This window comes from Euprymna scolopes, chromosome 29 (assembly GCF_053919585.1).
Source record: "Euprymna scolopes isolate OS-2025 chromosome 29, ASM5391958v1, whole genome shotgun sequence".
Taxonomy (NCBI): domain Eukaryota; kingdom Metazoa; phylum Mollusca; class Cephalopoda; order Sepiida; family Sepiolidae; genus Euprymna; species Euprymna scolopes.
This window is the reverse complement of record NC_136510.1, coordinates 24,029,765-24,045,371: the sequence shown is the minus strand read 5'-3', so window position 1 is coordinate 24,045,371 and position 15,607 is coordinate 24,029,765. Positions and strand designations below refer to the sequence as shown.

At 26.5% G+C, this 15,607-nt stretch overlaps 1 protein-coding gene across 2 annotated transcripts in view; it reads right to left on the bottom strand.

The window, feature by feature from the left end:
* The window catches only part of LOC145252545 (uncharacterized), a 76,837-nt gene extending 62,394 nt beyond the window's left edge, over nucleotides 1–14,443 (bottom strand). The window contains exon 1 of one of the 2 annotated variants that reach the window (XR_013863614.1): nucleotides 14,367–14,443. The gene's annotated coding sequence lies outside the window, so the exon portion shown is untranslated. The remainder of the gene's footprint in view (nucleotides 1–14,366) is intronic. The other variant, XM_080112097.1, reaches the window with a different exon arrangement.
* Between the last annotated feature and the right edge of the window lie 1,164 nt (nucleotides 14,444–15,607).

Genomic DNA, 15,607 nt, shown 5'->3' with positions numbered 1-15,607 from the left:
GAAAATTAGAAAAACAAATAAAACAGTAAAATAAACAATACAATTTCTCAAACATTTATTCGTTAAAAGATCATTTTTACTATGGTCTTGTCTTGATAAACAAACATACTGCAACACGAGCTTACATGGTGCTAGTCAGATATGGAAGAGAATAAAGGGAAGTAAAGCAATGACGATGTATTATGACGAGGGTCTTTTTTCTGCTTCTTTCTTTGTCATTATTAGAGACTAGCTAGGATGCCCGGATGTTTGGAGGTGTATGTTGAGCAAAAAAATACAAGCAGTAGTAGGCAGGCAGGCTCAAACCCGCATCGCAAAGGAGGAAAAGAATGTGAAAAAAAACCCCCCAAAAAACGTGACGTCTTTGTCGTTGCGTCCATCGTCAAAATGGAAGTGGCAAAGGTTTAAATTAAGGCTAGTCAATCGAAAAGAGGGGATGACTTTCAGAAATATCAGTGAAAAAAAAGCAACCTCTCCTTGTAGAAAAATGCCCAGTTGAGAGTGAAGGAATTAATGTTTTTAGCCAATTTTTCAATATTTGTCGTCCGAAGGGTCAAGCTTCAAAACAATACTGATCTTGTGAAAATCCGTTGCCTCTGTCAAAAGTTTTAGGCAGACATACAAACATACATACATAAATACATGCATACATTTAAACAGACAGGTGAGATTTATATTATAGACTAGCGGGGTGACCGGCGTTGCCCGGGTGTTTGTCGGTGTGTGTGTGTAGAGAGGAGGATTGGTTGGTTGGTTGTTTTTGTTTTACGGCATATCAACCCTTTTCAGGTTATTTAATGCCGAATCCAAAAATTTTGAAGAAAAATTTTTTAATAGAATATATTTGTTGTTTTCAAGTCGGTTTCTATTTAACCCATAGTTGGGACCCAGGTCAGAGTGGACCTGGGAGCAATGGTGATTAAATGTTGGCTCCACACTCCCCAAAGCCCGCAAGCTGGGGCCTCACCGCTGGATATAGTTTAAGGTCATATCCAGGACCGTAGAGAGGAGGAAAAAAGAAGTTTTGGTAGGCTTGAACCCGAAACCTTGAGGCGAAGGCGGAAAAGAAAGTGATAACCTGATAAATTACCTCAATGCTACGAGGGCAGCGGAAGTGAGAATGGTTGAAAATAAATGATTAAAAAGTCAATTGACAGGTGTGTAAATTTAATGAGGTCAAACATCACGTCATAGGGGAATGAAATCCCGCACTCAACTTTGGCTGCAAGCCAGTTTCTTTGTTTCCCCAAGATGATGAAGGAAAACCAGCTCCCCATAAAAAGGGGAGTGTCCAAATGATAATCAATTGTCTGATATGAGGGGTTTTGCCTGCATTGATCAAAACTCATTGCTTCTGGACGTCCCTGGCACATTTACTCCCGATTCAGTTTCGCTTTTTTATATGAAAAAGCCAAACAAACACGTGGAGAATAAGAAATAGTGTAAAAATAGCATGTAAAATTCACTCAAATAAAAGATAGACACAAACTCCTTTCGTAAATCAGAGATATTATAATGTAAGGAGTATATAAAAAGTTGTTATAATTAGTGCCCTCCCCACAAAACCTTTGCCAGACTTACAAAAAAAAAAGTGCACACAAACACACACACACACACACACACGGACACAAACACATTTTTGCTTTTATATATATATATATATATATATATATAGAAGATGGGTAATACAGGGTCTGATCTGAAATGGAACACGTACATCAAATCTGTTGCCAGGGACGTCGGGAAAATGGTGGGATCCTTCTACCGCTCCAGAAGATATCTCACTACTGATGCAATTCTCTATCTGTATAAAAGCCAAGTACGTCCAAGGATGGAGTACTGCTGCCACATCTTGGCAGGAGCTGCTAAAAACAGCCTATTTTCTTAGAACTGCACGCCTGTGGAACTCTGTTCCGTCTGCCTGCTTCCCTCCGGACTACAACTTGGATGTCTTCAAGTCCAATGTTAACAAATTCCTAATGAACCGCCCCCTTAAGTAAACATTTCAGCAAATCTCCTCACTAACGTAATGTACTTGCAATAACCCTTATCCCTGAGTGGCTTCCGGGCCTTGATAAGTGGTGATCACTGTGTAAAAAAAAAAAAAAAAAATCCTGCCTTGATAGAGTACAAAATAGACTTCGTGGTTTAGTGGGGGATGCCCTTTTCTCTTCCCTGCAACCTCTCTCCCACAGAAGAGACGTTGCGAGCCTGTCTTTGTTTTATCGTTATTTCCATGGCAGGTGCTCATCTGAGCTCCGATCCCTCGTCCCCCCTTGCCAATCTTTCACGAGAAACACCCGTCTGGCTGAAACTACTGTCAATAATTTTCCCCACTCTTTATCTGTGCCTAAATCCAAACGTAGATTCCATGAGCAAAGCTTCTTTCTTAGAACTGCAAGCCAGTGGAACTCTCTGCCGCTTGCCTGTTTCCCACCTGACTACAACTTGGACGTCTTCAAGTCCAACATAAACAAACTCTAGACAAACCGCCCCCTTAAGTAAGACACTCTATCTAAACCCCCAATACTAATGATTACTACAATACTATCTCATTGATTACTGTACACGCAATAACCCTTATCCCCGAGTGGCCTTCAGGCCTTGATAAGTGGTGAACCCCATGAAAAAAAAAAAAAGAAAAAAAAGAGGGTTTTTTTCTCAAAAACAGATGCCATGTACACTCTTTACCATTAAAAGAATTTTTTTTTTTATTACATTTTCACCACAAACAAGGCATATTGCCACTTTGATGTAGGGGGCTACTATCAGGGACATAAGCTACAGGAGTACTATGTGGGGAGTTGGGCAGCAAGATGTCAGTTCATGTTACATTTGAACTTCTGCATGTCAGTACAGTTGGGGAAGCAGGAACCTGGAAGGGAATTCCAAAGTTTAGCGATTCTGGGGAAGAAACTACTGGAGTAGAAGGCTCTCTTACATCTAGGGATCTCTACCGTGAAAGGGTGGGATTTAGCTGTTTGTCGGTTTGTCGGGGGTATTTATGTCGAGGGGGTAAAAGTGCTTGAATGGCGGCGTGATAAGCATGTAACTTAGAACACATTGACATGTTCTCACTCATATAGTAACATGTCGAACGATTAAAACACGCTGTGTGTGGGCAGTTATTTCTGTTTCTGCCCATTTATCGACTATCAGATCTTGAACGCAGTGTTGACAAGATGTCATAATTTTCCTCAATTGCCTCTTGCCAGGACTTGGGTGGGAGGCGAGATAACCAATCCAATTTGAGGTGTCACTGTGGCAACATGCAATGTTAACACTGTCCGGGAACCAACACGTTGTAGCCTCAGTCGCAAAGCAGACAAAGAAAAGAAAAACGGTAATTACTAGAAAGAAAATACAGAAAAGTCTGTACGATGTTCGTGCTCAGCACAGAACGAAGACGTCATATTCCAAAAATCACATAAATCGATCAAACAGCATTTTCTAAACTAAGAAAATCGAAATTTACGATTTTTAGCAATTTCATGACAAAACTGCATTGAACATAAGGCTGAGTTTTCACCTCGATACGTTGATTTGAGTTGTCTCTCCCTTATTTGTTTCATCAAATTTAATCATGGCCAATGAAAACACTATGACTGGCTTAATCGTAAAATTTGATTTGCTTAAATAAAAAAAAAGGTAACTTTTTACTTTCTTTCCACCTCAACAATAACCTTTAAAATGACGACTTGTTTAGGTTTTTGGGTATGCTGAAAACGAATCTCGCATTTAAATTAGGCATAAACAAGTAGTTTTCCGGATATTAAGCAATATAATTCCTTATGTTATCACTGGCGACCATTTTATATGTGCATATTTTTGATTGATCAAATTATGTGATTTTTGGAATGTTTCATCTTCATTCCATGACAGGTACATACATCATACAAACTTTTTTGTATTTTCTTTACTTTTAATTGCCACCATTCAGTGCCAATCTGAATAAGCACCTGTTATTATTATTATTATTATTATTATTATTAATGTTGGAAAGCATGCTGGATTGGCTAAGTTCTATTACAGATATTCTAACTGTAATCTCTGAACGTATATACCATGCACTGGATAAGGCAGGGGAGGGGAGGGTAGTAGCCCTAGATATATCTAAAGCTTTTGACAGGGTATATAACATGATGGTCTTCTCATGAAAATCAGATCCTATGGTATTACTGGATGAATACTTAACATAATTAAATCCTTCTAAAAATAACTGAAGAATCCAGATTGTCCTCGATGGTTGTACGTCTAAACAATATGATATAAATGCAGGTGTGTTAAATGTTTTTGACTCCTGATTGGGATTATGAGACCAATGATTTCGACGATCGTTTTTATAACCACAAGTCATGGTGAGCAACCAATGAAAAGCTTCTAAAGTTACTATAAAAATTGTCGGATTTTGGATTCAATCAGTTCGCCGCTATCTTTGTTACTGGCAATTACACTCAGGATCGTACTACACTGCTTCTTCACCGCCATCTCTGTTCAACATAATGCCTCAGCACTTAACAACTATTTTATTTCGTTTACACTGAGAAGATTGATCTATTATTATATAAAACTTTAAATATTAGGATTCTATTATTATATAAAACTTAAAATATTAGGATTCTATTATTATATAAAACTTAAAATATTAGGATTCTATTATTATATAAAAATTAAAATATTAGGATTCTATTATTATATAAAACTTAAATATTAGGATTCTATTATTATATAAAACTTAAATATTAGGATTCTATTATTATATAAAACTTAAATATTAGGATTCTATTATTATATAAAACTTAAAATATTAGGATTCTATTATTATATAAAACTTTAAATATTAGGATTCTATTATTATATAAAACTTAAATATTAGGATTCTATTATTATATAAAACTTCAATATTAGGATTCTATTATTATATAAAACTTTAATATTAGGATTCTATTATTATATAAAACTTAAAATATTAGGATTCTATTATTATATAAAACTTTAATATTAGGATTCTATTATTATATAAAACTTAAAATATTAGGATTCTATTATTATATAAAACTTAAATATTAGGATTCTATTATTATATAAAACTTTAATATTAGGATTCTATTATTATATAAAACTTTAATATTAGGATTCTATTATTATATAAAACTTTAATATTAGGATTCTATTATTATATAAAACTTTAATATTGGGATTCTATTATTATATAAAACTTAAAATATTAGGATTCTATTATTATATAAAACTTTAATATTAGGATTCTATTATTATATAAAACTTTAATATTAGGATTCTATTATTATATAAAACTTTAATATTGGGATTCTATTATTATATAAAACTTAAAATATTAGGATTCTATTATTATATAAAACTTAAAATATTAGGATTCTATTATTATATAAAACTTAAAATATTAGGATTCTATTATTATATAAAACTTTAATATTAGGATTCTATTATTATATAAAACTTTAATATTGGGATTCTATTATTATATAAAACTTAAAATATTAGGATTCTATTATTATATAAAACTTTAATATTAGGATTCTATTATTATATAAAACTTTAATATTAGGATTCTATTATTATATAAACTTTAATATTAGGATTCTATTATTATATAAAACTTTAATATTAGGATTCTATTATTATATAAATCTTTAATATTAGGATTCTATTATTATATAAAACTTTAATATTAGGATTCTATTATTATATAAAACTTTAATATTAGGATTCTATTATTATATAAATCTTTAATATTAGGATTCTATTATTATATAAAACTTTAATATTAGGATTCTATTATTATATAAAACTTAAAATATTAGGATTCTATTATTATATAAAACTTAAAATATTAGGATTCTATTATTATACAAACTTTAATATTAGGATTCTATTATTATATAAAACTTTAATATTAGGATTCTATTATTATATAAAACTTTAATATTAGGATTCTATTATTATATAAAACTTTAATATTAGGATTCTATTATTATATAAAACTTTAATATTAGGATTCTATTATTATATAAAACTTTAATATTAGGATTCTATTATTATATAAAACTTTAATATTAGGATTCTATTATTATATAAAACTTTAAATATTAGGATTCTATTATTATATAAAACTTTAATATTAGGATTCTATTATTATATAAAACTTTAATATTAGGATTCTATTATTATATAAAACTTTAATATTAGGATTCTATTATTATATAAAACTTTAATATTAGGATTCTATTATTATATAAAACTTTAATATTAGGATTCTATTATTATATAAAACTTTAAATATTAGGATTCTATTATTATATAAAACTTTAATATTAGGATTCTATTATTATATAAAACTTTAATATTAGGATTCTATTATTATATAAAACTTTAATATTAGGATTCTATTATTATATAAAACTTTAATATTAGGATTCTATTATTATATAAAACTTTAATATTAGGATTCTATTATTATATAAAACTTTAATATTAGGATTCTATTATTATATAAAACTTTAATATTAGGATTCTATTATTATATAAAACTTTAATATTAGGATTCTATTATTATATAAAACTTTAATATTAGGATTCTATTATTATATAAAACTTTAATATTAGGATTCTATTATTATATAAACTTTAATATTAGGATTCTATTATTATATAAAACTTTAATATTAGGATTCTATTATTATATAAAACTTTAATATTAGGATTCTATTATTATATAAACTTTAATATTAGGATTCTATTATTATATAAAACTTTAATATTAGGATTCTATTATTATATAAAACTTTAATATTAGGATTCTATTATTATATAAAACTTTAATATTAGGATTCTATTATTATATAAAACTTTAATATTAGGATTCTATTATTATATAAAACTTTAATATTAGGATTCTATTATTATATAAAACTTTAATATTAGGATTCTATTATTATATAAAACTTTAAATATTAGGATTCTATTATTATATAAAACTTTAATATTAGGATTCTATTATTATATAAAACTTTAATATTAGGATTCTATTATTATATAAAACTTTAATATTAGGATTCTATTATTATATAAACTTTAATATTAGGATTCTATTATTATATAAAACTTTAATATTAGGATTCTATTATTATATAAAACTTTAATATTAGGATTCTATTATTATATAAAACTTTAATATTAGGATTCTATTATTATATAAAACTTTAATATTAGGATTCTATTATTATATAAAACTTTAATATTAGGATTCTATTATTATATAAACTTTAATATTAGGATTCTATTATTATATAAAACTTTAATATTAGGATTCTATTATTATATAAAACTTTAATATTAGGATTCTATTATTATATAAACTTTAATATTAGGATTCTATTATTATATAAAACTTTAATATTAGGATTCTATTATTATATAAAACTTTAATATTAGGATTCTATTATTATATAAAACTTTAATATTAGGATTCTATTATTATATAAAACTTTAATATTAGGATTCTATTATTATATAAAACTTTAATATTAGGATTCTATTATTATATAAAACTTTAATATTAGGATTCTATTATTATATAAAACTTTAATATTAGGATTCTATTATTATATAAAACTTTAATATTAGGATTCTATTATTATATAAAACTTTAATATTAGGATTCTATTATTATATAAAACTTTAATATTAGGATTCTATTATTATATAAAACTTTAATATTAGGATTCTATTATTATATAAAACTTTAATATTAGGATTCTATTATTATATAAAACTTTAATATTAGGATTCTATTATTATATAAAACTTTAAATATTAGGATTCTATTATTATATAAAACTTTAATATTAGGATTCTATAATTATATAAAACTTTAATATTAGGATTCTATTATTATATAAAACTTTAATATTAGGATTCTATTATTATATAAACTTTAATATTAGGATTCTATTATTATATAAAACTTTAATATTAGGATTCTATTATTATATAAAACTTAAAATATTAGGATTCTATTATTATATAAAACTTAAAATATTAGGATTCTATTATTATATAAAACTTAAAATATTAGGATTCTATTATTATATAAACTTTAATATTAGGATTCTATTATTATATAAAACTTTAATATTAGGATTCTATTATTATATAAAACTTTAATATAAGGATTCTATTATTATATAAAACTTTAAATATTAGGATTCTATTATTATATAAAACTTTAATATTAGGATTCTATTATTATATAAAACTTTAATATTAGGATTCTATTATTATATAAAACTTTAATATTAGGATTCTATTATTATATAAACTTTAATATTAGGATTCTATTATTATATAAAACTTTAATATTAGGATTCTATTATTATATAAAACTTAAAATATTAGGATTCTATTATTATATAAAACTTAAAATATTAGGATTCTATTATTATATAAAACTTTAATATTAGGATTCTATTATTATATAAAACTTTAATATTAGGATTCTATTATTATATAAAACTTTAAATATTAGGATTCTATTATTATATAAAACTTTAATATTAGGATTCTATTATTATATAAAACTTTAATATTAGGATTCTATTATTATATAAAACTTTAATATTAGGATTCTATTATTATATAAACTTTAATATTAGGATTCTATTATTATATAAAACTTTAATATTAGGATTCTATTATTATATAAAACTTAAAATATTAGGATTCTATTATTATATAAAACTTTAATATTAGGATTCTATTATTATATAAAACTTTAATATTAGGATTCTATTATTATATAAAACTTTAATATTAGGATTCTATTATTATATAAAACTTTAATATTAGGATTCTATTATTATATAAAACTTTAATATTAGGATTCTATTATTATATAAAACTTTAATATTAGGATTCTATTATTATATAAAACTTTAATATTAGGATTCTATTATTATATAAAACTTTAATATTAGGATTCTATTATTATATAAAACTTTAATATTAGGATTCTATTATTATATAAAACTTTAATATTAGGATTCTATTATTATATAAAACTTTAATATTAGGATTCTATTATTATATAAAACTTTAATATTAGGATTCTATTATTATATAAAACTTTAATATTAGGATTCTATTATTATATAAAACTTTAATATTAGGATTCTATTATTATATAAAACTTTAATATTAGGATTCTATTATTATATAAAACTTTAATATTGGGATTCTATTATTATATAAAACTTAAAATATTAGGATTATATTATTATATAAAACTTTAATATTAGGATTCTATTATTATATAAAACTTAAAATATTAGGATTCTATTATTATATAAAACTTAAAATATTAGGATTCTATTATTATATAAAACTTAAAATATTAGGATTCTATTATTATATAAAACTTAAAATATTAGGATTCTATTATTATATAAAACTTAAAATATTAGGATTCTATTATTATATAAAACTTAAAATATTAGGATTCTATTATTATATAAAACTTAAAATATTAGGATTCTATTATTATATAAAACTTTAATATTAGGATTCTATTATTATATAAAACTTTAATATTAGGATTCTATTATTATATAAAACTTAAAATATTAGGATTCTATTATTATATAAAACTTAAAATATTAGGATTCTATTATTATATAAAACTTAAAATATTAGGATTCTATTATTATATAAAACTTTAATATTAGGATTCTATTATTATATAAAACTTAAAATATTAGGATTCTATTATTATATAAAACTTAAAATATTAGGATTCTATTATTATATAAAACTTAAAATATTAGGATTCTATTATTATATAAAACTTAAAATATTAGGATTCTATTATTATATAAAACTTAAAATATTAGGATTCTATTATTATATAAAACTTAAAATATTAGGATTCTATTATTATATAAAACTTAAAATATTAGGATTCTATTATTATATCAAACTTAAAATATTAGGATTCTATTATTATATAAAACTTAAAATATTAGGATTCTATTATTATATAAAACTTTAATATTAGGATTCTATTATTATATAAAACTTTAATATTAGGATTCTATTATTATATAAAACTTAAAATATTAGGATTCTATTATTATATAAAACTTTAATATTAGGATTCTATTATTATATAAAACTTTAATATTAGGATTCTATTATTATATAAAACTTAAAATATTAGGATTCTATTATTATATAAAACTTAAAATATTAGGATTCTATTATTATATAAAACTTAAAATATTAGGATTCTATTATTATATAAAACTTTAATATTAGGATTCTATTATTATATAAAACTTAAAATATTAGGATTCTATTATTATATAAAACTTAAAATATTAGGATTCTATTATTATATAAAACTTAAAATATTAGGATTCTATTATTATATAAAACTTTAATATTAGGATTCTATTATTATATAAAACTTAAAATATTAGGATTCTATTATTATATAAAACTTAAAATATTAGGATTCTATTATTATATAAAACTTTAAATATTAGGATTCTATTATTATATAAAACTTAAATATTAGGATTATATTATTATATAAAACTTAAAATATTAGGATTCTATTATTATATAAAACTTAAAATATTAGGATTCTATTATTATATAAAACTTAAAATATTAGGATTCTATTATTATATAAAACTTAAATATTAGGATTCTATTATTATATAAAACTTAAAATATTAGGATTCTATTATTATATAAAACTTAAAATATTAGGATTCTATTATTATATAAAACTTTAAATATTAGGATTCTATTATTATATAAAACTTTAAATATTAGGATTCTATTATTATATAAAACTTAAAATATTAGGATTCTATTATTATATAAAACTTAAAATATTAGGATTCTATTATTATATAAAACTTAAAATATTAGGATTCTATTATTATATAAAACTTAAAATATTAGGATTCTATTATTATATAAAACTTAAAATATTAGGATTCTATTATTATATAAAACTTAAAATATTAGGGTTCTATTATTATATAAAACTTAAAATATTAGGATTCTATTATTATATAAAACTTTAAATATTAGGATTCTATTATTATATAAAACTTTAAATATTAGGATTCTATTATTATATAAAACTTAAATATTAGGATTCTCCTAATAAACTTTAATAGTATTTTAAAATTAAATCCTTGTTTTTATTTTAAACTAAGGATTTAAGCACAATTATTTTTAACGAATTTGAGTAAATAAAATTTTGAAGACATATGTACTCGTTACCATGGAAACCGACTACAAACAGTTGGAAAACGCGTCACTCCCTTTCCCTTTTCATATTCGGTTTTCACTTGGTAAATTATGTGGCAGATTTGATAATGCTCATGAGCTGGTAAATGATCATGAGCATAAATAATACCATTATATATATATATATATATATATATATATATATATATATATCAAGATCTGAACTGCACTGATTCTTCACCGCCATCTTTGTTCAACATAATGTCTCAACACTTAACACTTGTCCTCAGGGGTCGATCCTTGGAACCTATTTTATTCTTGAAATTCATACATGACCTCCTTGTTTCTGAGATGGGTATATTTGCTGACGACACCACGCTTTATAACAGGTACGAGGGGAAAATGAATGAATACAAGGCAATGGCGGAAACGTTAGAGGAAGACCGTCAGTCTCTAGTGGAAAGGGGTCAAAAGTCAATGGTAACGTTCAATGTTGCCAAGACTAAGCACATTTCCTTTAATAATTACAAGAAACCTTCTCAATCACCAATAGCTATGGCTAAAAATACTTGAAAGTACTTCATTTAACTCCTCGGCTTAACATTCACAGGGAACATGAGCTGAAACAGACACATCGAGGGCATTGCCGTGGCTGCTACGAAGAAGGTGGGCTCTCTTTACCATGCTAGAAAGTTACTTATGCCTTAAAGTATCCTGTACCTCTATAAGGCCACCATGTATGGAGTATTGTTGTCACATTTGGGCTGGTGCATCTGCTACTAATCTCTCACTCCTGGACAGAGTTTAGAAGAGACTCATCAACCTAATAGGTTCTGAACTGTCATCTAAGCTTCAACCTCTGTCCTATCACGAAATCTTGTATCCATCTGTTTGTTTTAAAAGTATTTTAATGGTGGATACTCCAACGAACTACAAGCCCTTGTACTCCCTCAATGTAAATACCCGTGTCAAACCCAACAAGCAGCAGAGTCCCACCTCTACACAGTAGAGATCCCTAGATGTAAGAAGGTTTTCTTTCTCTACTCTAATAATTTCTTCCCCAGAACTGTTAGATTTTGGAAATCCCTTCCAGGTTCCTGCTTCCCAAACTACTGACATGCAGAAATTCAAGTGTAATGTGAACAGACATCTAGTTGTTCCTTTCATAGTATCCCTGCAACTTATATGTCTGATAGAAGCCTCTTACATCAAAGTGGCACTGTGCCTTGTTTAGGGTGAAAATGGAATTAAAAAAAAAAATCAATAAAATAATAAAAGAAAAAGTAATAGAGACGATAAAAATCAGTAAACATACTCCGGTCCTGTGAAGCTCTAGGAGGTCCACCCTCCCAGGCTTTACCATCTGCCTTTTAGAAAGAAGTTAGCTTATTACTAATCATCCAACGTGCTCCTACAGGGAAATGCCGACGGGGTTGCGCAGGCATTTTTAAAATTTTACTTTTGGCAGGCCATAGTGCTTTTCCTCTAGGGGCGCTGGCTTTTCAAACAACACTTTCCGACCCTTTTGTCACCTCACTCCGTCGCTGGAGGAAGATAAACAGAACGTGAAAATTATGCAGCTACGTTAAAGTAAATTTTCTTTCCACTTGAGAAATCCTTCATGGCTGAGGCAATTTTTATTTTTGTTCCCATCCAGAGTGCCCCTTTATGGGGAGCTGGATTTTCCTCACAATAAAAACCAACCACGTATCTAACTCTGCCCCTGCCGAGAGGCAAGTAAATAGGAACAGTTATTTTGTTTTTGTACTTATGCAAAATATGAGCATGCTGAAATAATGGTACTTAGTTTTGGTCCCCGACAAAAGGAGGGTGGACCTGTAAATTCACCCTTGTCCGTTCGCCCGTTCGTCTGTCCGCACTTTTCTCAATAACTACGCCCTGGAATTTTTTGAAATTTTGCACAAACATTAAACATGATATGAGTAAAAAAGTAACAGAACGGATTTTCCGCGAAAACTCTGGTTACCCCCTAGAGGTGCCGTTCGGGTTAAAATGGCTAACATTGACACGTTCGTGGTTATGAAAAAAAAAAATGATGCCTTGGATTTTTATAAAACTTTCTGAAAAGTTGTAACTAACTGATTTCTATATAATTTTGAATGTGCCCCAGGGTCTCTTTTACGGCTAATAAAAACACTCCATTTTTGGGACTATTTTACCATATTTGTCCAAAATTTTCTGTGTATGTATGTCTATTTAGCAGTTTTGCATGGTGCTGAACTCAAATTTAAATATGTTAAGGCTTTGAGGACTTTTAGGGCTAAATGGCGGGGTCGGGTGGGGGAAAATGATGTTCGAGGGAAGAAGCTATTAGAATAAAAAGCTTTCTGGCACTTAAGGACCTCAACAGTGAAGGGGTGAGATTTTGTTGCTAAGCAAGTTTGTTGGTGATATGTACGTGACGTCGAGTGGGCACAATTGCAATAAGTTCATCAAAGCACATTCCATTAAAATACTTGTAAAACAGGCATAGGGGTGCATATTGCATGACTCTTATGCACCTATCTTACCGTGCTGAAATAATAACGTTATTATTTAGAAAGCCATTCTTAACATGGGGAGAGGAGGGAGTTTTGTAACTACTCTGTAACAATTTAATAACAAAAAAGATATCGTAAAAGTCGAATTTAACTTGAAAATGCGATTTTAAAAAATAGCACGATAACATAAGTGCATAAAGCACCAAAATAATAACCTAAGAAACTCATTCTTAACATGGGGAGAGGCGGAGCAATTTTGTACTTTCATATAACAATTTAATAAACAAAAAATACTGTAAAAATTGAATCTTATTTAAAAATCCTGTTTAAAAAAATAGCACGGTCCGTAAACTGTTTTATTTATTTTTGTCAACCTTTTTTCTTGTTAGCTATACTGCACAATCGCAAGAAATCCTACTAAATATTTCCTTCGTAGTATTCATCTAAATTCAGTTTCCAATGTTGTTTTTGTTTAAATCAGATTTAGTTAAATAAAATAAACCACAGAAATTTTGATTAGAATTAGTTTCTTCGTCAAAAAATTAAACTGAAAAGGAAACTTACGCAATTATCGCAGAAAAAAATGAGTTAAAATTGGTCAATTCCACAATATTTTGAAACTGATCGGTGATGACCGAAAAAAGTTCCTCATCAAAAAATATCCACAATAACATCTCGAATTTTATCTAATACGATCGTGTATTATTTTCTGTGTCACGTTTACATCCGGGTCGTTTAATTGTTATGTACTTCCATTTCTTGTAATAAATAATTTTACCAAGAATTCTGCATAAGTTTCGGTTTCGATTTCGATTATAGCTGATGGCACTCAAGTCATTTAATTTTTTTATAAAAATGTTTACTAAGAATTCTTCATAATTTTGGTTTCGGTTATAGCTAATGGCACTCCAATAATCTATATTTTTAAAAAATGATTTTATCAAGATTTCTTCATAAGTCTTGGTTTCGGTTTCGATGAAGGAACTCACGTTTATATATATATATATATATATATATATATATATATATATATATATATAATTTTTTGAAATGTAATTATCCACTGACACGTGTTTCGTCGTCTACGACTCATCAGAGTGGTTTCGATTCACGCTGATGCAGATGCATCCAAGTCATATATATATATATATATATATATATATATATATATATATATATATATATATATATATATATATATTACATTGCAACTTTATGATATATAAAAATCGATAGAACATTAACTCTATAACAATATATACAAAATCTGCAAGAATTAAAATATCAAATTTAAGCATACTTTACGACCGGCCTACTGCTGGCGTAAATAAATACTTCTGCAGTTTTAACAAAAGAGCTTTCTCTTTCGGTGGAGGAGAAATCCTTCACGACTGAGACAATTTTTATTTTTGTACCTTTTCTCCACGTTAAAAAACGACCCTGGTGTCTAACTCTGCCCCGTGGGGAGGCATAGTAAATAGGTACAATAATATCAGAGCGTCTCTGTTGCTGAACATCTACAGAATGTCAACATGAGTCCCCTGTCGAATTTCCACAGGTCCCGCTAGTAAATTCTTAATCTTCTGTAACATTTGTAGCTGTTTCTACCCGGCTTTGCTTGGGTGGAAAGGCTTATAAAAAAGAAAAATGTACATATGCAGAATACGGACCGTGCTGAAATAATCACGTTATTATTTAGAAACCCATTCTTAACATGGAGAGAGGAGGGCGTTTTATATCCAAGTTACAAAATGGGTACTTGTACAATTTAATCAAGACATTAAAAAATGAAAATATCGAAAAAA